The sequence below is a fragment of the Panulirus ornatus genome, chromosome 50 (assembly GCF_036320965.1).
Source record: "Panulirus ornatus isolate Po-2019 chromosome 50, ASM3632096v1, whole genome shotgun sequence".
NCBI lineage: Eukaryota > Metazoa > Arthropoda > Malacostraca > Decapoda > Palinuridae > Panulirus > Panulirus ornatus.
The window spans coordinates 22,959,072-22,982,647 of NC_092273.1; the positions used below are offsets into that span (position 1 = coordinate 22,959,072).

At 44.7% G+C, this 23,576-nt stretch overlaps 1 protein-coding gene across 2 annotated transcripts in view; it reads left to right on the plus strand.

Moving 5' to 3' along the window:
- The window catches only part of LOC139764657 (cyclin-dependent kinase 4-like), a 500,685-nt gene that overhangs the window by 82,660 nt on the left and 394,449 nt on the right, over positions 1-23,576 (plus strand). Inside the window, exons 1-2 of one of the 2 annotated variants that reach the window (XM_071691516.1) lie at positions 12,289-12,717; positions 20,576-20,649. The gene's annotated coding sequence lies outside the window, so the exon portion shown is untranslated. Of the gene's footprint in view, positions 1-12,288; positions 12,718-20,575; positions 20,650-23,576 lie in introns of those variants that run through there. The other variant, XM_071691517.1, reaches the window with a different exon arrangement.

Consider the following 23,576-nt stretch of genomic DNA (forward strand, 5'->3'; position numbering starts at 1 on the left):
ACACCACACTACCCTACACTACACTGTACTATACTACACTGTACTACACCACACTACACTACACTACACTATACTATACTACACTGTACTACACCACACTACCCTACACTACACTGTACTATACTACACTGTACTACACCACACTACACTACACTATACTACATCACACTACCCTACACTGTACTACACCACACTACCCTACACTACACTGTACTATACTACACTGTACTACACCACACTACCCTACACTACACTGTACTATACTACACTGTACTACACCACACTACCCTACACTGTACTATCTTGAGACAGGATTCGCCAGTTTATTTTCAAAGTTGACTCTTAACATGATGTTACTGTCATACTAATCTTTCATACTATTCGCCATTTCCCGCGTTAGCGATGTAGCGTTAAGAACAGAGGACTGGGCCTTTGAGGGAATATCCTCACTTGGCCCCCTTCTCTGTTCCTTCTTTTGGAAAATGAAAAAAAAACGAGAGGGGAGGATTTCCAGCCCCCCGCTCCCTCCCCTTTTAGTCGCCTTCTACGACACGCAGGGAATACGTGGGAAGTATTCTTTCTCCCCTATCCCCAGGGATATATATATAATTCTTATTATACTTAGTCGCTAGGTGTAGCGTGTGCTTGCCTGGGTGTAGCGTATGCGTGCCTGGGTGTAGTGTATGCTTGCCTGGGTATAGCATGTCCTGGCTGGGTGTAGCGTGTACTTGCTGGGTGTAGTGGACAGGAAACACTATGGGGTAGTCATGGAGGTGTTTTGGGGGAAGGGGGGGGGGTTAGGGGGTGTATAGTGTCGAGGGTGTCGAGTCCAGTGGTTGGGGGGGGGGTGAAGTGGTGGGGTGGTGGTGGGGGGGGGAGTAGAAAACCTTCCCCTCCTACTGACCGGAGCGCACCGCTCTGGACCCTGGAGTAAACTGTGGTTTTACTCTACAACTCAGAGGGGGGGGGGGGGGAACCCACAACTGTTACCCCCCTCCCTTCCCCCCACCCTTACCCCTGTTTTCCACTTCCCATTTTCGTTGTCATGTATCTCGTTTTCTCTTCAGACCGTAGGGCTTGTACGGCTGTTAGTGTGACCCACCAGTACCAGGGACCTGGCAGGTACTGTCCTGGTACCAGGGACCTGCCAGGTACTGTCCTGGTAGCCAGACCTTGAATATGAAGATAACAAGAAGGAAAAGTAATGAGGAAATCATGAAAATATTTGGAGGAACTGGATATCTGCTTCTAAACAACCACAACCACAACCACAACCACAACAACCACAACCATAACCACAACCACAACAACAACAACCACAACAACCACAACCACCACAACCACAACAACCACAACCATAACCACAACAACCACAACCATAACCACAACAACCACAACCACAACAACCACAACCATAACCACAACAACCACCACAACAACCATAACCACAACCACAACCACAACCATAACCACAACAACCACAACCACAACAACCACAACCATAACCACAACAACCACAACCACAACAACCATAACCACAACAACCACAATAACCACAACCACCACAACCACAACCATAACCACAACAACCACAACCACAACAACCACAACCATAACCACCACAACCACCATAACCACAACCACAACCACAACCACAACAACCACAACTACAACAACCACAACCACCACAACCACAACAACCACAAACACAACCATAACCACAACAACCACAACCACCACAACCACAACAACCACAACCACAACCACAACCACCACAACCACCACAACCACAACAACCACAAACAACCATAACCACAACAACCACAACCACAACAACCACAAACACAACCATAACCACAACAACCACAACCACAACCACAACCACCACAACCACAACCACAACAACCACAAACAACCACAACCACAACCACCACAACCACAAACACAACCACCACAACCACAACAACCACAAACACAACCATAACCACAACCACCACAACCACAAACACAACCATAACCACAACCACAACAACCACAACCACCACAACCACAACCACAAACACAACCATAACCACAACAACCACAACAACCACAACCACAACCACAAACACAACCACCACAACCACAAACACAACCATAACCACAACAACCACAACCACCACAACCACAACCACCACAACCACAACAACCACAACCATAACCACAACCACAAACACAACCACCACAACCACAACAACCACAAACACAACCATAACCACAACAACCACAACCACCACAACCACAAACACAACCACCACAACCACAACCACAACAACCACAAACAAAACCACCACAACCACAACCACCACAACCACAAACAACCACCACAACCACAACAACCACAACCACCACAACCACAAACACAACCACCACAACCACAACCACAACAACCACAAACAAAACCACCACAACCACAACCACCACAACCACAAACAACCACCACAACCACAACAACCACAACCACAACAACCACAAACACAACCATAACCACAACAACCACAACCAAACAAAACCACCACAACCACAACCACCACAACCACAAACACAACCACTACAACCACAACAACCACAAACACAACCATAACCACAACAACCACAACCACCACAACCACAACAACCACAAACAAAACCACCACAATCACAACAACCACAGCCACAACCACAACAACCACAAACACAACCACAACAACCACAAACACAACCATAACCACAACAACCACAACCATAACCACAACAACCACAAACAAAACCACCACAACCACAACCACAACAACCACAAACACAACCATAACCACAACAACCACAACCACAACCATAACAACAACCACAACCATAACCACAACCACAACCACAACAATAACCACAACCACCACAACCACAACCACCACAAACAACCATAACCACAACAACCACAACCACAACCATAACCACAACAACCACAACCATAACCATAACAACCACAACCACAACAACAACCACAACCACAACCATAACCACAACCACAACCACAAGGGTCAACCACAACAACCACAGACAACCACAACCACAACCAGGGTCAGGTTGTAGCTACCAGGAGACTACGAGAAAGGTCAGGGGGTTGTGAAGTTTGGCGAGGTATTTGGTTACCAGTTGTAGACTAGGGAGATCATGGAGTAACTGACGAACACTCGGGGGTATTTGGTTACCAGAGTGTGTGTGTGTGTGTGTGTGTGTGTGTGTGTGTCATTCCCTCATTAGCATTACTGATGATTATTTACCTCATTAAGCTGGTTATGAGGAAGTTGTTAGTAATCAGTTGTAGATCTACAACCTCAGTAGCCTTTTTTTTCTTCTAAATAGCTGTCCATGTACGACATCGCCGTTTTCTGTTTACCGCAGCACTCCCTTCTCCGTTTTCTTCTGGTTACTACAGCATTAACCACCCGCTTTCCGTTTTCTGGTGATGTTTACTATAGCCTTCCTCCCCCCCATCTTACACCCCCACGTACTCCCCTCCCTTCCCTTCCCCTCCCCTCTTACACCCCCACGTACTCCCCTCCCTTCCCTTCCCCTCCCCTCTTACACCCCCACGTACTCCCCTCCCTTCCCTTCCCCTCCCCCTCTTACACCCCCACGTACTCCCCTCCCTTCCCTTCCCCTCCCCTCTTACACCCCCACGTACTCCCCTCCCACCCAGGACCCACCCCCCCCTCTTCTCCCCAGGGGAGTGGGGTGAGTAGGGGGGGGGGGGTTAGTGTTGTGGTCTGTGGAGGGGGAGGGGTCTGCCACCCCAGGCCAGCGTGGACCTGACCTACTCAACTGTTCCCTCCTGGTCCTCGCACTCACAGACCCTCATGCCCTCACAGACCCTCATACTCATTCACAACTCTCACACACCCTCATACCCTCACTCACACACCCTCGCTCTCACTGACCCTCATACTCTCACTCACGGACCCTCACATCCTCACTCATGGACCCTCTTATCCTCACTCAGACCCTCATACCCTCACGCACAGACCCTCATGCCCTCACAGACCCTCATACTCATTCACAAACCCTCACTCACACACCCTCGCACTCACTGACCCTCATAGCCTCACTTACGGACCCTCATATCCTCACTCAGACCCTCATACCCTCACTCACAGACCCTCATACACTCATTCACAGACCCTCGTACCCTCAGACTCATTATTTTTGTTGTCATTAACATGAAGGTGGCGCGGGCCAAACACTTTCTTACAATGTCAAATACACCGGCAGTAAAAATGAATTGAAAAATGATTTCATGCTTCAGTTTATATATATATATATATATATATATATATATATATATATATATATATATATATATATATATATATATATAAATTTATGCACGTCGTTGTCAACTCATTGCCAGACACCGTTATAAGAACTCCCTGCGCTTATCCCTGCCTTCACGTCTATGGATTTTTGCTCGTGCGATAATTTCCTTCACATTATCATCCGCCATCATCGTGATGAAGGAGGAAGAGACGAGGAGATGATGATGATGATAATTATCATCCCAGAGGCGTCCGCCACGTAGCCAGCCATATCTGCCGCCCTGAGGCAACTGGAAACCTGGGCGGGAAGGCCTAACATGGTGCCACACCACCCTAAACAAGATTTCTTTATCTCCCATACATAAATGACCTTTAATGATAGCCACTATGCCTTCTACTGAGCCAGTTTACTTTCCCCTAAGTGCCAAGAAGTTAAATAAATATTTATGTTTATAATTAGATGTAATAATGCGTTTGTAGGATCCGCGGGTGGGGGAACACGCGTTGGCAACAGTGGGCAGGGCTGTTTCCTCTCTCATGTTGTGATGGCGGTTCCCGCGGCCGGCCCGCCCCCCCGCCGGCGCCGCCATGTATTAATGGTGCCTCACCGTGGGACACCTACAGTCCCGTGATGACGGGGATTACATGGGAGTGAAAGCTTGGAGTGGGAGGGAGAGTAATTAGCCATCTTTAGGAGGGAAGAGTCTGTGGGAGGGGAGGGGAGTCTCTGGTTCCGTTCCTCGTGTTCCTCCTGTCCTGACCCAGCCCGCTGGCCAAGGGTTGTCAACTAAGCGGAAAAGGCCGCTAAATATAGCAATTTTAGGTCCAATTATTATCAGCGAATTTGATTTTGCATATTGCAAAATAAGCCAATAACCTCGATTTTGAAACTGATTGAAGAAAATAAAGGAAAATATTCTTTAAATAAGTGATAGACCATGTTTACTAGACAGTAAAATATGTGCTAAAGGGTCGCTGGTGTTATTAATTAACTGTTCGTGAAGTTCTTGAGGCTATTTTACGCTTCCAAAATATAATATCGCTCTTGTGGATGACTGAAAACATTTTCCAAAGTAATATCTCGCTTTATATGGCAGGGGGAAGCGATGCTGTTCCCACTGGGGCGGGGTGGCGACGGAAATGGATGAAGGCAAGCAAGTATGAATATGTACATGTGTATATATATGTATATGTCTGTTTATGTGTATGTAAACGTATATGGGCGTTTATGTATATATATGTGTGTATATGAGTGGATGGGCCATTCTTCGTCTGTTTCCCGACGCTACCTACCTGACGCGGAAAACAGCGATTATATATATATATATATATATTTAATGTATGTATGACTCATGGTGAGGTGCCTGAGGATTGGCGGAATGCGTGCATAGTGCCATTGTACGAAGGCAAAGGGGATAAGAGTGAGTGCTCAAATTACAGAGGTATAAGTTTGTTGAGTATTCCTGGTAAATTATATGGGAGGGTATTGATTGAGAGGGTGAAGGCATATACAGAGCATCAGATTGGGGAAGAGCAGTGCGGTTTCAGAAGTGGTAGAGGATGTGTGGATCAGGTGTTTGCTTTGAAGAATGTATGTGAGAAATACTTAGAAAAGCAAATGGATTTGTATGTAGCATTTATGGATCTGGAGAAGGCATATGATAGAGTTGATAGAGATGCTCTGTGGAAGGTATTAAGAATATATGGTGTGGGAGGCAAGTTGTTAGAAGCAGTGAAAAGTTTTTATCGAGGATGTAAGGCGTGTGTACGTGTAGGAAGAGAGGAAAGTGATTGGTTCTCAGTGAATGTAGGTTTGCGGCAGGGGTGTGTGATGTCTCCATGGTTGTTTAATTTGTTTATGGATGGGGTTGTTAGGGAGGTAAATGCAAGAGTCTGGAAAGAGGGGCAAGTATGAAGTCTGTTGGGGATGAGAGAGCTTGGGAAGTGAGTCAGTTGTTGTTCGCTGATGATACAGCGCTGGTGGCTGATTCATGTGAGAAACTGCAGAAGCTGGTGACTGAGTTTGGAAAAGTGTGTGGAAGAAGAAAGTTAAGAGTAAATGTGAATAAGAGCAAGGTTATTAGGTACAGTAGGGTTGAGGGTCAAGTCAATTGGGAGGTGAGTTTGAATGGAGAAAAACTGGAGGAAGTGAAGTGTTTTAGATATCTGGGAGTGGATCTGTCAGCGGATGGAACCATGGAAGCGGAAGTGGATCATAGGGTGGGGGAGGGGGCGAAAATTCTGGGAGCCTTGAAAAATGTGTGGAAGTCGAGAACATTATCTCGGAAAGCAAAAATGGGTATGTTTGAAGGAATAGTGGTTCCAACAATGTTGTATGGTTGCGAGGCGTGGGCTATGGATAGAGATGTGCGCAGGAGGATGGATGTGCTGGAAATGAGATGTTTGAGGAAAATGTGTGGTGTGAGGTGGTTTGATCGAGTAAGTAACGTAAGGGTAAGAGAGATGTGTGGAAATAAAAAGAGCGTGGTTGAGAGAGCAGAAGAGGGTGTTTTGAAATGGTTTGGGCATATGGAGAGAATGAGTGAGGAAAGATTGACCAAGAGGATATATGTGTCGGAGGTGGAGGGAACGAGGAGAAGAGGGAGACCAAATTGGAGGTGGAAAGATGGAGTGAAAAAGATTTTGTGTGATCGGGGCCTGAACATGCAGGAGGGTGAAAGGAGGGCAAGGAATAGAGTGAATTGGAGCGATGTGGTATACCGGGGTTGACGTGCTGTCAGTGGATTGAATCAAGGCATGTGAAGCGTCTGGGGTGAACCATGGAAGGCTGTGTAGGTGTGTATATTTGCGTGTGTGGACGTGTGTATGTACATGTGTATGGGGGGGGGGGTTGGGCCATTTCTTTCGTCTGTTTCCTTGCGCTACCTCGCAAACGCGGGAGACAGCGACAAAGTATAAAAAAAAAAAAATATATATATATATATATATATATATATATATATATATATATATATATATATATATATATATATATATACCCAGTGCTTTTCATTGATTCGTTCAGTGAGCCGCAGACTGTCGGTGTGGGTAGACCACTGGTGTTCTCCAGTGGTCTACCCACACGACCACTGGAGAACACTTGTTATGAACAAGATGTTCAGCGAAGGTTCGTGTCAAGATGAACGTTTCAAGGAACTTCCTATACCAAGTTCAGAGAAAGTTCAAAGCTTTCTATTACTTAACCTTAATGAGATGATTAAGGTAATTAGTGAGACATTACTTAAACGAACGAGATGAAAATGATAATAATGAATTTGTAATAATAATAATAATAATAATAATAATAATAATTATAATGATAATAATAATAATAATTATAATGATAAATAATAATACTAATAATAATACTAATAATAATAATAATAATAATAATAATAATAATAATAAAAATGAGAATAATAACAATGATAATAATATTGATAATAGTAATAATAATAATAATAATAATGATAATAATAATAATACTAATAATAATAATAATAATAATAATAATAATAATAATAATATCTGCCAGATGATATATACACCAGCAAACATAATGTGTATATATAATGTGTATATATAATGTGTATAGACCCGTAAGGGTCATGTATCAGCATGGGTCAGGGACCTGCCTCCCACCTGGACCTCACGGTAGGGTTAAGTGGTCAGGTCACTTCCGCTCACTGGGATACTATGGCGCTTATAGTAGCCACGTTTAGCGCTATCATTAGCGACATTTTGGCGATTACATTTGCGGCGTTTGGCGCTTATATTAGCGACGTTTTGGCGATTATAGTTGCGACCTTTGGCGCTTATATTAGCAAAGTTTGGCGCTTACATTAGCGAGATTTTGGCGATTACATTTGCGACCTTTGGAGCTTATATTAGCGACGTTTGGCGCTTATATTAGCGACATTTTGGAGCTTATATTAGCGACGTTTGGCGCTTATATTAGCGACATTTTGGCGATTACATTTGCGACCTTTGGCGCTTATATTAGCAAAGTTTGGCGCTTATATTAGCGATATTTTGGCGATTATCTTTGCGACTTTTGGCGCTTATATTAGCGACGTTTGGCGCTTATATGAGACATTTTAGGTGCTTATATTAGCGACATTTGGCGCTTATATGAGACATTTTAGGTGCTTATATTAGCGACATTTGGCGCTTATATGAGACATTTTAGGTGCTTATATTAGCGACATTTGGGCTTATATTAGAGACTTTTGGAGCTTATATGAGACAATTTAGGCGCTTGTATTAGCGACCTTTGGCGCATACATTAGTGACTTTTATCGCTTATACTAGCGATATTTTGGCGATTACATTAGCGACTTTTAGCGCTTACGTTAGCGACATTTTAGCGCTTACATCTGCAACGTTTGGCGCTTATATGAGAGACTTTTGGAGCTTTAATTAGCGATGTTTGGCGCTTAAATATGCGACATTTGGCGCTTAAAAAGGCGATGTTTGGCGCGTACATGAGAGACTTTTGGCTCTTAAATTAGCGACGTTTAGCGCTTATATTAGCGACGTTTGGCGCTTACATGAGACTTTTGGCGCTTTAAATTAGCGACATCTGGCGTTTATATTAGCGACTTTCGGCGTTTGTCTTAGCGAATTTTTGGCGCTTCTGTGAGACTTCTGGCGCTTATATTAACGACGTTTGGCGCTCATACCAGAGACTTTTGGCGGACATGTGCGAGACTTTTGGCGCTGGCATGCGAGACATTGGATGGTTGTATGTAGCGAGGTTTGCTGGTGATGTAAGGCAGGCGACGTGGGTGTGACAGTGGGCAGTGTTGACCTGGTCAACAACCCTCACCAGACTAGCTATTTGGCACGACCAAGAAACTTTTACAAAAAATGTCTCTTATCTCGTATGTCTGTGATCTCGTATATCTCTTATCTTTTATATCTCTTATCTCTGATCTCGTATATCTCGTATCTCTTACATCTCTGATCTCGTATATCTCTTATCTCTGATCTGTATATCTCTGATCTCTTATATCTCTTATCTCTGATCTCGTATATCTCTTATCTATTATATCTCTGATCTCTGACCTCGTATATCTCTTATCTATTATATCTCTTATCTCTAATCTCGTATATCTCTTATCTATTATATCTCTGATCTCTGACCTCGTATATCTCTTATCTATTATATCTCTGATCTCTGATCTCGTATATCTCTTATCTTTTATATCTCTTATCTCTGATCTCGTATATCTCGTATCTCTTACATCTCTGATCTCGTATATCTCTTATCTCTGATCTCTTATATCTCTTATCTCTGATCTCGTATATCTCTTATCTATTATATCTCTGATCTCTGACCTCGTATATCTCTTATCTATTATATCTCTTATCTCTAATCTCGTATATCTCTTATCTATTATATCTCTGATCTCTGACCTCGTATATCTCTTATCTATTATATCTCTTATCTCTGATCTCGTATATCTCTTATCTATTATATCTCTTATCTCTGATCTCGTATATCTCTTACCTATTATATCTCTTATCTCTGATCTCGTATATCTCTTATCTATTATATCTCATCTCTAATCTCGTATATCTCTTATCTATTATATCTCTGATCTCTGACCTCGTATATCTCCTATCTATTATATCTCTTATCTCTGATCTCGTATATCTCTTATCTATTATATCTCTTATCTCTGATCTCGTATATCTCGTATCTCTTACATCTCTGATCTCGTATATCTCTTATCTCTGATCTCGTTTATCTCTGATCTCGGGACTTGCGAATGGTACAGTGTTGACCCCTCCCCCCCCCACACAGAGGTCAAGACAACATACCTACCCCCCCCCCCCCCCGCCCCTGACGGCCACAGATCTACATGGATACGACTATTACGCAATGGTCATGCGTACATATTGTTACGCAGTGGTCATGCGTACATATTATTACGCAGTGGTCATGCGTACATATTATTACGCAGTGGTCATGCGTACATATTATTACGCAATGGTCATGCGTACATATTGTTACGCAGTGGTCATGCGTACATCATATTACGCATTGGTCATGCGTACATATTATTACGCAGTGGTCATGCGTACATATTATTACGCAGTGGTCATGCGTACATATTATTACGCAATGGTCATGCGTACATATTATTACGCAATGGTCATGCGTACATATTATTACGCAGTGGTCATGCGTACATATTATTACGCAATGGTCATGCGTACATATTATTACGCAGTGGTCACGCGTTATGTTATAAACCCGTTTCCAACGGGGACTCCTGTCCTCACGGCTACGCATGTAATTGCGTCAATAATTGCGTCAATAATTCTTGTGAAGAGTATAATACCTTGTTTACGAAGGTTAATGAGGCTAAGGAAGACGCCCTTGTGGCCAGCCTAACACTTCGATGTTAATATCTAACAGGATTGTGTTAATGTGTGTTAAGTTAATTTTTAACTCACGTTAGCGTGGGTCACCCACCAGCAATTTTTTTTAATTGGCGTTCAAAGAGCAAAAAGGCACTGAACTCCTGACTGCAATGTTAATGTTATCATTTACCATACGTTAACATGTTAAATTAGTGGTGGATGGGGTATTAACAGGGCCAGAGTCTCCACCTCAGGAGCTTCTAGTCTGCTCTCTCTCTCTCTCTCTCTCTCTCTCTCTCTCTCTCTCTCTCTCTCTCTCTCTCTGTGTATATATTTCTCTCTTGTGTCTCCCTTGATGATGTGATTATGAAACGAAAGTGCACTTGGGAACTTGTCGTGTTTCATTTTTCCCCCGTGGACTCATAGGAATATACGTGATCACGCGCAAAATTGTGATCCTTTCCAATAAATAAATATATACATTCATATATATGTACATGGGTATATATGTATATGTCTGTGTGTGTGTATATATATGTGTACATTGAGATGTATAGGTATGTATATTTGCGTGTGTGGACGTGTATGTATATACATGTGTATGTGGGTGGGTTGGGCCATTTCTTTCGTCTGTTTCCTTGCGCTACCTCGCTAACGCGGGAGACAGTGACAGGCGACTAAAAGGGAAGGGAGCGGGGGGCTGGAAATCCTCCCCTCTCGTTTTTAATTTTCCAAAAGAAGGAACAGAGAAGGGGGCCAAGTGAGGACATTCCCTCAAAGGCCCAGTCCTCTGTTCTTAACGCTACCTCGCTATCGCGGGAAATGGCGAATAGTATGAAAGAAAGAAGAAATATATATTGGTGTGGGTTGCGTGTTCTCTTCACGTTTAAATATCATAATTCGTGTGGGCGTTTTATTACAATAACGCATCTCTTCCGTTTATCGTTATTTAAAAAAAAATATTTATCTGAATATTTACGTAGGTCATTAGGTCACCTTGCACCTGGGTTGGATGACTACCACTACACCCAAGTGTGTGTGTGTGTGTGTGTGTGTGTGTGTGTGTCTGGGGGGAGGCGGGGCTATGGCAGGGGGAGGGGCGTAGCCAGGATGCGGGAGGAGGGGGAGGGGGAGGGGGAGGGGGGGCTGGGGTCTTCCCCGGGTAGGTATTGTCATTTGGTGGAGGGAGGGGGAGGGGGAGGGGGGGAGGGGGGGGTGGTAAGATCCCTGTGGGATGGGAGAGAGATAGGGGGGGGGGCGGGGTGGGGTGGGAACCCCCCCCCTCCTGGGGCATGGGAGGGCTATCCCTTGGGGTCTGGTTGAGAAGGGGTCCCGGGGGAGGGAGGGAGGGGAGGGAAGGTGTAAGTGGAGGGGTAGGTTAGTGTTGTGTCCTCCGGTAGGTGGGGAGGGAGGGAGGGATCCTAGGGAGGGGCGGGTGGGTTGGGGAGATCATCAGGGGGGTCAGGGGGTGGAGGAGGGAGGGAGGGAGGGAAGGAGGGAGGGAGGGAGGGAGGGAGGGAGGGAGGGAGGGAAGGAGGGAGGAGCTAGAGGTATACAGAGACCACGTGTGTGGGGCCGAGCTCAGTGTGACTGTGGTGCGTGTGAGGTGCGCGTCGCTCCGCTCCCTTCCCGCGCCTTTTTAGGCGGAAGTTTTCCCGCGCTGCTCAACACCCAAAGTGCTGTTATCTTACATATATCTGGTTCTCCGCGGCTATAACTTGTTCTTCGTGCCCCCGTAACACTACCACCAGGTCATATATATATATATATATATATATATATATACACTCCAATATATATATATCATTTGAATATACGTTCATATAGTGGCCACCACTGAGTCCACCCCAGTGGCGTATACTCCCAAGTTCCTTGGTGTGTGTGTGTGTGTGTGTGTCTGTGTGTGTGTGTCTGTGTGTGTGTCTGTGTGTGTATGTGTCTGTGTGTAATATCCTGGTGTGTCCACCCACCTGCATAACCACTGGGGAGTAACCACTGGCCCTTCTGCTGCCACTGTGTAAGTACTGACCCAACCTGTTGTGGGGGCTAGGGTACCTTATTGTGGGGCTATATATATATATATATATATATATATATATATAGGAATATGAGTCCACGGGGAAAATGAAACACGAAAAGTTCCCAAGTGCACTTTCGTGTAATAATCACATCATCAGGGGAGACACAAGAGAGAAATATAACAGTCAGTAGATAATGAAGAGACGAAGCTAGGACGCCATATATATAATATATATATATATATATATATATATATATATATATATATATATATATATATATATATATATATATATATATATATATATATGGTCGTGCCGGGGACAAGGGCCGTGCAGACGTACACACAGACGCGCGACGGGTCGTACCGTCGTGTTCAAGTGCCCAAGACGTGTGTGTATTGTTAATAAATACAGTCAATTATTATTATTATTTTTATTATTATTATTGTTATTATTATTATTATTATTATTATTATTATTATTATTACTATTATCATTATTATTATTATTATTATTATTATTATTATTACTATTATTACTATAGAGATGCTCTGTGGAAGGTATTAAGAATATATGGTGTGGGAGGAAAGTTGTTAGAAGCAGTGAAAAGTTTTTATCGAGGATGTAAGGCATGTGTACGTGTAGGAAGAGAGGAAAGTGATTGGTTCTCAGTGAATGTAGGTTTGCGGCAGGGGTGTGTGATGTCTCCATGGTTGTTTAATTTGTTTATGGATGGGGTTGGTACGGAGGTGAATGCAAGAGTTTTGGAAAGAGGGGCAAGTATGAAGTCTGTTGGGGATGAGAGAGCTTGGGAAGTGAGTCAGTTGTTGTTCGCTGATGATACAGCGCTGGTGGCTGATTCATGTGAGAAACTGCAGAAGCTGGTGACTGAGTTTGGTAAAGTGTGTGAAAGAAGAAAGTTAAGAGTAAATGTGAATAAGAGCAAGGTTATTAGGTACAGTAGGGTTGAGGGTCAATTCAATTGGGAGGTGAGTTTGAATGGAGAAAAACTGGAGGAAGTGAAGTGTTTTAGATATCTGGGAGTGGATCTGGCAGCGGATGGAACCATGGAAGCGGAAGTGGATCATAGGGTGGGGGAGGGGGCGAAAGTTCTGTGAGCCTTGAAGAATGTGTGGAAGTCGAGAACATTATCTCGGAAAGCAAAAATGGGTATGTTTGAAGGAATAGTGGTTCCAACAATGTTGTATGGTTGCGAGGCGTGGACTATGGATAGAGTTGTGCGCAGGAGGATGGATGTGCTGGAAATGAGATGTTTGAGGACAATGTGTGGTGTGAGGTGGTTTGATCGAGTAAGTAACGTAAGGGTAAGAGAGATGTGTGGAAATAAAAAGAGCGTGGTTGAGAGAGCAGAAGAGGGTGTTTTGAAATGGTTTGGGCACATGGAGAGAATGAGTGAGGAAAGATTGACCAAGAGGATATATGTGTCGGAGGTGGAGGGAACGAGGAGAAGAGGGAGACCAAATTGGAGGTGGAAAGATGGAGTGAAAAAGATTTTGTGTGATCGGGGCATGAACATGCAGGAGGGTGAAAGGAGGGCAAAGAATAGAGTGAATTGGAGCGATGTGGTATACCGGGGTTGACGTGCTGTTAGTGGATTGAATCAAGGCATGTGTATGGGGGTGGGTTGGGCCATTTCTTTCGTCTGTTTCCTTGCGCTACCTCGCAAACGCGGGAGACAGCGACAAAGCAAAAAAAAAAAAAAAAAAAAAAATTACTATTATTATTATTATTTTTATTATTATTATTATTATTATTATTATTATTATTATTATTATTATGTTATTATTAGTTATTATTACTATTAAAGACACTGTTGTGTTCTCTGACGATTTAAGTCAAACAAGAAAAAGAATAAATTACCATTAATGATATGTTGTGAATCACATTTTGTATCATAACTTTAAAGTTTTCTTTGTTTTCAATATGGACTTATCAGTCCCATCCCTGTAGGATCCCTTCTGTCCCACACTCTCCTGCCCATCCTATAATAGTGTCTTTTCCATCATGCACTGTCCCTCCCATCCTATAGAGTCTATCCCATCCCACAGTTTCTATCCCATCCCGGAATGTCTATCCCATCTCAGTGTCTATCGCATCCCACAGTGTCTATCCCATCCCACAGTGTCCATCGCATCCCACAGTGTCTATCCCATCCCTCAGTGTCTATCCCATATCAGTGTTTATCCCATCCCACAGTGTCTATCCCATCCCACAGTGTCTATCCCATCCCACAGTGTCCATCGCATCCCACAGTGTCTATCCTATCCCTCAGTGTCTATCCCATATCAGTGTTTATCCCATCCTACAGTGTCTATCCCATCCCACAGTGTCCATCGCATCCCAGTGTCTATCCCATCCCACAGTGTCTATCGCATCCCACAGAGTCTATCCCATCCCACAGTGTCCATCGCATCCCACAGTGTCTATCCCATCCCTCAGTGTCTATCCCATCTCAGTGTTTATCCCATCCCACAGTGTCTATCCCATCCCACAGTGTCCATCGCATTCCAGTGTCTATCCCATCCCACAGTGTCTATCGCATCCCACAGTGTCTATCCCATCCTACAGTGTCTATCCCATCCTACAGTGTCCATCGAATCCTACAGTGTCTATCCCATCCCACAGTGTCTATCCCATCCCACAGTGTCTATCCATCCCAGTGTCTATCCCATCTCAGTGTTTATCCCATCCCACAGTGTCTCTCCCATCCCACAGTGTCCATCGCATCCCAGTGTCTATCCCATCCCACAGTGTCTATCCCATCCCACAGTGTCCATCGCATCCCAGAGTCTATCCCATCCCACAGTTTCTATCCCATCCCACAGTGTCTATCACATCCCACAGTGTCTATCCCATCCCACAGTGTCTATCACATCCCACAGTGTCTATCCCATCCCACAGTGTATCCCATCCAATAGTGTCTATCCCATCCCACAGTGTCTATCCCATCCCAAAGTGTATCCCATCCAATAGTGTCTATCCCATCCCACAGTGTCTATCCCATCCCACAGTGTCTATCACATCCCACAGTGTCTATCCCATCCCACAGTGTCTATCACATCCTACAGTGTCTATCCCATCCCACAGTGTCAATCACATCCCACAGTGTCTATCACATCCCACAGTGTCTATCCCATCCCACAGTGTCTATCCCATCCCACAGTGTCTATCCCATCCCACAGTGTCTATCCCATCCCACAGTGTCCATCGCATCCCAGTGTCTATCCCATCCCACAGTTTCTATCCCATCCCACAGTGTCTATCACATCCCACAGTGTCTATCCCATCCCACAGTGTCTATCACATCCCACAGTGTCTATCCCATCCCACAGTGTATCCCATCCAATAGTGTCTATCCCATCCCACAGTGTCTATCCCATCCCACAGTGTATCCCATCCAATAGTGTCTATCCCATCCCACAGTGTCTATCACATCCCACAGTGTCTATCCCATCCCACAGTGTCTATCACATCCCACAGTGTCTATCCCATCCCACAGTGTCTATCACATCCCACAGTGTCTGTCACATCCCACAGTGTCTATCACATCCCACAGTGTCTATCCCATCCCACAGTGTCCATCGCATCCCAGTGTCTATCCCATCCCACAGTGTATCCCATCCAATAGTGTCTATCCCATCCCACAGTGTCTATCCCATCCCACAGTGTCTATCACATCCCACAGTGTCTATCACATCCCACAGTGTCTATCCCATCCCACAGTGTCTATCCCATCCCACAGTGTCTATCCCATCCCACAGTGTCTATCCCATCCCACAGTGTCCATCGCATCCCAGTGTCTATCCCATCCCACAGTTTCTATCCCATCCCACAGTGTCTATCACATCCCACAGTGTCTATCCCATCCCACAGTGTCTATCACATCCCACAGTGTCTATCCCATCCCACAGTGTATCCCATCCAATAGTGTCTATCCCATCCCACAGTGTCTATCCCATCCCACAGTGTATCCCATCCAATAGTGTCTATCCCATCCCACAGTGTCTATCCCATCCCACAGAGTCTATCCCATCCCACAGAGTCTATCCCATTCCACAGTGCCCTTCTCAATTTTTGTTTGTTTACGTAGGAGGTTGCCTCAGCCTGGGACAGAAGTCCACATTAAGGCCGGAGTATTAATGGAAATATAGAGAAAAATTATGGAAAAGGAAATGGAAGAGACAGGGGAAAGTAATTGCGAATTCTGGAGGAAGTGATGAACCTGTTCTTTAAAACATGCGGCAGGTCATAGATATTGGGAAAGACATGAGAAGGGAGAGAGTTCCAAAGCTTCGACGTGTAGGGAAAGAAACAGTTATCAAAACGGCCCACCCTCGAGTGGCCAACGTCCACACAGTAATCACGTGAGGCAGCAGGTTGGAGAGTATTGTGTGATCTAGTTAGTGGTGGGGGGCACACAAGCAGCCAGCTCTCGGGTGCACAAACCAAAGTAATACCTGCAGAAGAGGGAAAGTGAACCAACATTGCGGCGTCGGGCAAGGGAGTCAAGCTTGGAAGTTTAACCTGGGAGACCTGATACGTCTTATCGTGTCCTTCCCATCCTACAGAGTCTTTCCCATCCTGTAGAGTCCTTCCCATCCTACAGAGTCCTTCCCATCCTACAGTCCTTCCCATCCTGTACGAATCCTTCCCATCCTGTAGAGTCCTTCCCATCCTGTACGAGTCCTTCCCATCCTGCACGAGTCCTTCCCATCCTGTACGAGTCATTCCCATCCTGTACGAATCTTTCCCATCCTGTACGAGTCATTCCCATCCTGTACGAATCCTTCCCATCCTGTACGAGTCCTTCCCATCCTGTACGAGTCCTTCCCATCCTGTACGAGTCATTCCCATCCTGTACGAGTCCTTCCCATCCTGTACGAGTCATTCCCATCCTGTACGAGTCCTTCCCATCCTGTACGAGTCATTCCCATCCTGTACGAGTCCTTCCCATCCTGTACGAGTCATTCCCATCCTGTACGAGTCCTTCCCATCCTGTACGAGTCATTCCCATCCTGTACGAATCTTTCCCATCCTGTACGAGTCCTTCCCATCCTGTACCCATCCTGTACAAGTCCTTCTCATCCTGTTCGAGTCATTCCCATCCTGTACGATTCATTCCCATCCTGTACGAGTCATTCCCATCCTGTACGATTCATTCCCATCCTGTACGAGTCTTTCCCATCCTGTAGAGACCTTCCCATCGTGTACGAGTCTTTCCCATCCTGCAGAGTCCTTCCCATCCTGTAGAGTCCTTCCCATAGGGGAAAGAAAGAACTTCAAATCAATTCGTGGATTCAGGGACACATGGTGTCATGTATACGTATGAGTCAGGCAGGTGCAATCAGGGATACATAAAGGGTCAGGGATACATGGGATAAAGGGATACATGAGTAAGGGACACATGGGATAAAGGGATACATGAGTAAGGGACACATGGGATAAAGGGATACATGAGTAAGGGACACATGGGATAAAGGGATACATGAGTAAGGGACACATGGGATAAAGGGATACATGAGTAAGGGACACATGGGATAAAGGGATACATGAGTCAGGGACACATGGGATAAAGGGATACATGAGTGAGGGACACTTGGGATAAAGGGATACATGAGTGAGGGACACTTGGGATAAAGGGATACATGAGTGAGGGACACATGGGATAAAGGGATACATGAGTGAGGGACACTTGGGATAAAGGGACACATGAGTCAGAAGTGTCATCTGGGATACATGGATTCAGGGATATGTAGGAGACGTGTCACCGTATCTTCCGCTCCTGGAAAGGTGTGACCATGGCGTCTTGACGCCGAAAATGCGTATGATGGTAGTAACTGTGCAAAGTGGGAGACGGATGTACAACTCATTAACAACCAGATCACAACCACGCGGTTGTAATAACCATGCCATGTCCTCCAGCGCCTCTATAGATCCTCATTCTTATATGTGACACACACACAAGCCACAGGTTCGTATCCTATCCTTTGAAGATGACATTTGAATAAGCATGAACATGGCTGCACTAGAGGGCGCTGTGAGCTTACGAGGAGACATTAATGCAGTCTCCCTGTGGGCCACCGAAGACATACGTGTCAGAGGAGGTGAACTGTAGCTCCTGACGTAGCTGAGTGAATGAATGAATGAAGGAAAATGTAGAATATCAGACTGACACAGACACTGTCATAAAATAGATGGATAATGTGAAAGACTTCGGTGTAATAATGCCTTAACGACCTTGCCTTTAGCGAACACATTATAACAACAGTTGCTTCCACCTGAAGTAAGGTGGGAAGGATCCTGCAGACTTTCAAGACAAGGAAAGAAAAGACGATGATGATGATGCTTTTCACGTCACCAGTTATCCCATGAATATAACATTGCTGTTCTAACGTCTCATACTACAAGGCAGGCGAAATGACCGAACAAGAGGAAATTCAGATCTCTCTCACGAAGCACATTAATGCCAACTTGTGGCCAATGAAACAAGTCCCTGGCAGTAGCTGAAATTACTGAGTCTGTCCTCCCCAGGGCGCGGACATGAGAAGTCTATCATCCACCCTACCTGGATGTCCTTGAAGGCAGAGCTTATCTCTGAGACGAAAAGATTCTATATATAGACAGTGACCTGGACGAGTGTTTACGAAGTGTACTGGACCAGCCAGTCCACCGGCTGCAGCTTCCAACAGCTTGGTCGACCAACGGCCTAACCCGTGAGCCTGGGCCCAACCTGGACTCCTGGGGTAGAAGCTCTCCCCCCGAGGGGTAGAAGACCCCCGAAGACGGGGTAGAAGACCCCTCCGAAGACCACACTAGGTGCACCAAGTATTCATTCCAATCACGACCGGTACCCCAGGCGACAGTTCGAGAAGAAGCAAGTGCATCACCCCCGCCACCGTTACCTCATGCTGGCAGAAATCCAACGTCCCCGAGTTGGTGTTCGCCACCACAGTCACATCAAGGCCGGCCAACCCAGCTGGTACAGGTCGGTTAATGAAGAACCTCACCCCAACCACATTGGACATCCTCCATCACCAGTAGTGTCTGTATGGTGTCTGTGCAACATCCCCCTCCCCTATGTGACTAGTCCACATCTATTCTAAATTATCATCTGCACTGATCAGGTCACGACATGAGGATTGGACATTAACTGAACTACAGGTATAGAATGATTTCTTCCCTTTAAATCGTGACTTTGGACACGTATGATATATCTTGAGCGCTGGACGCCAGACCTGTTTACCATAGTGTGAGGAAGGTCCAATCTGTGTGCTGGACTGATTTAGAATTCGTCTCAATCATCTATGATGCGTTTGATGGCTCCAATCTTCAAACTTTGATATCATTTTCTTAGAATTACATACGTGCTTCCTGCCCCATCACTCCCTCCTGACTCTACGAGTCTCCTGCAGCGCCCAGGGAGATAACCACGTCCACCGGGCGAGGTCATAAAGCGCTCAATGAATGGAAGTTGGAGTTTATTATCGACTATCCTCGTCTTGGAAAGACTTGTGACTGAATTAAGAATCTGTCGCCAGTGGTCACCCGCACTGTACAGTCGACATGATCCCCGGGTTTCCCATTTTCTGTTAAGGTGTAACCTACCGTAGAATTGAGGGGTTCCTCATCTTCTATGATCATGTTCGAAGATTTGGAATAGATATCTGTATTTTGTTGGCTCCTGAGACGGGATATTTTGCCCTGATGTATATGTATGTGTGGGACGACAAGGCCCCCGGGATAACAGGGCTTGGGACGACCCCCTGGGACGACCCATGTTAAAACGACTATCCCAGGCAGACTCCAGTGTAATATAATCTTTTCCATTTCCAGAGGCAGACGAACGACACGAACGACCGATCAGAGACGACCACACTGCGTCATCTGTGGTTGTTGCTGACCCAACCGTAAGTACACGACGCATTCTACACCTGTCGTCCTCGTCGTCCGTGTCCTTGACCCACCCCGTCCGTGACCCTCAGACCCTAAGTGGCTCTGGACCTGACCCGTGTCCTTAATACCGTCCGTGTCCTTGACCCCCGTCCGTGTCCTTGACCCCCGTCCGTGTCCTTGACCCCCCGTCCGTGTCCTTGACCCCCCGTCCGTGTCCTTGACCCCCGTCCGTGTCCTTGACCCCCGTCCGTGTCCTTGACCCCCCGTCCGTGTCCTTGACCCCTCGTCCGTGTCCTTGACCCTTGTTCATGTACTTTTTCCTGTACTTTCTGACCAATTTTTGGTCCTTGATATTCCCATGTAAACCGTTGCATGTTCTCTGTATTTTCTTTATATATTATTCAAATACTGTATTTGCCATTTATACAGCTGTAGGTGTATTAAATAGAGCAGTCCGTACTGGATTCAAGCGCCTGGCTGTTGTATTAAATATCTGGGGCTTCACTACTGTATACTGTTGTATTTAATATCTGGGGCTTCACTACTGTATACTGTTGTATTAAATATCTGGGGGCTTCACTACTGTATACTGTTGTATTAAATATCTGGGGGGCTTCACTATTGTATACTGTTGTATTAAATATCTGGGGGGCTTCACTACTGTATACTGTTGTATTAAGTATCTGGGGGCTTCACTACTGTATACTGTTGTATTAAATATCTGGGGGCTTCACTACTGTATACTGTTGTATTAAATATCTGGGGGCTTCATTACTGTATACTGATGTATTAAATATCTGGGGGCTTCACTACTGTATACTGTTGTATTAAATATCTGGGGCTTCACTATTGTATACTGTTGTATTAAATATCTGGGGGGCTTCACTACTGTATACTGTTGTATTAAATATCTGGGGGCTTCACTACTGTATACTGTTGTATTAAATATCTGGGGGCTTCACTACTGTATACTGTTGTATTAAATATCTGGGGGCTTCACTACTGTATACTGTTGTATTAAATATCTGGGGGGCTTCACTACTGTATACTGTTGTAGTAAATATCTGGGGGCTTCACTACTGTATACTGTTGTATTAAATATCTGGGGGCTTCACTACTGTATACTGTTGTATTAAATATCTGGGGGCTTCACTACTGTATACTGTTGTATTAAATATCTGGGGGCTTCACTACTGTATACTGTTGTATTAAATATCTGGGGGCTTCACTACTGTATACTGTTGTATTAAATATCTGGGGCTTCACTACTGTATACTGTTGTATTACATGTCGGGGCCTACTGTATTACATGTAATCGCGATACTGCGTGATACTGTATTTTGTTTTTATTATCAATTATCGTTATTATAGTTCATGATTAACGATAATAATATTATTATTATTATTATGAAGGATCAAGTTATATAGAAAATGGGATGTAGTTTTTTAAGTTAGCTAGGACGGCACGGGCAACTGAGGCCCAATCAAGGTTATCCCATTAACGATATATATATATATATATATATATATATATATATATATATATATATATATATATATATATATATATATATATTATTTTTTTTATTATACTTTGTCGCTGTCTCCCGCGTTTGCGAGGTAGCGCAAGGAAACTGACGAAAGAAATGCCCCCCCCCCATACACATGTATATACATACGTCCACACACGCAAATATACATACCTACACAGCTTTCCATGGTTTACCCCAGACGCTTCACATGCCTTGATTCAATCCACTGACAGCACGTCAACCCCGGTATACCACATCGCTCCAATTCACTCTATTCCTTGCCCTCCTTTCACCCTCCTGCATGTTCAGGCCCCGATCACACAAAATCTTTTTCACTCCATCTTTCCACCTCCAATTTGGTCTCCCTCTTCTCCTCGTTCCCTCCACCTCCGACACATATATCCTCTTGGTCAATCTTTCCTCACTCATTCTTTCCATGTGCCCAAACCACTTCAAAACACCCTCTTCTGCTCTCTCAACCACGCTCTTTTTATTTCCACACATCTCTCTTACCCTTACGTTACTCACTCGATCAAACCACCTCACACCACACATTGTCCTCAAACATCTCATTTCCAGCACATCCATCCTCCTGCGCACAACTCTATCCATAGCCCACGCCTCGCAACCATACAACATTGTTGGAACCACTATTCCTTCAAACATAGCCATTTTTGCTTTCCGAGATAATGTTCTCGACTTCCACACATTCTTCAAGGCTCCCAGAATTTTCGCCCCCTCCCCCACCCTATTATCCACTTCCGCTTCCATGGTTCCATCCGCTGCCAGATCCACTCCCAGATATCTAAAACACTTCACTTCCTCCAGTTTTTCTCCATTCAAACTCACCTCCCAATTGAATTGACCCTCAACCCTACTGTACCTAATAACCTTGCTCTTATTCACATTTACTCTTAACTTTCTTCTTCCACACACTTTACCAAACTCAGTCACCAGCTTCTGCAGTTTCTCACATGAATCAGCCACCAGCGCTGTATCATCAGCGAACAACAACTGACTCACTTCCCAAGCTCTCTCATCCCCAACTGACTTCATACTTGCCCCTCTTTCCAAAACTCTTGCATTTACCTCCCTAACAACCCCATCCATAAACAAATTAAACAACCATGGAGACATCACACACCCCTGCCGCAAACCTACATTCACTGAGAACCAATCACTTTCCTCTCTTCCTACACGTACACATGCCTTACATCCTCGATAAAAACTTTTCACTGCTTCTAACAACTTTCCTCCCACACCATATATTCTTAATACCTTCCACAGAGCATCTCTATCAACTCTATCATATGCCTTCTCCAGATCCATAAATGCTACATACAAATCCATTTGCTTTTCTAAGTATTTCTCACATACATTCTTCAAAGCAAACACCTGATCTACACATC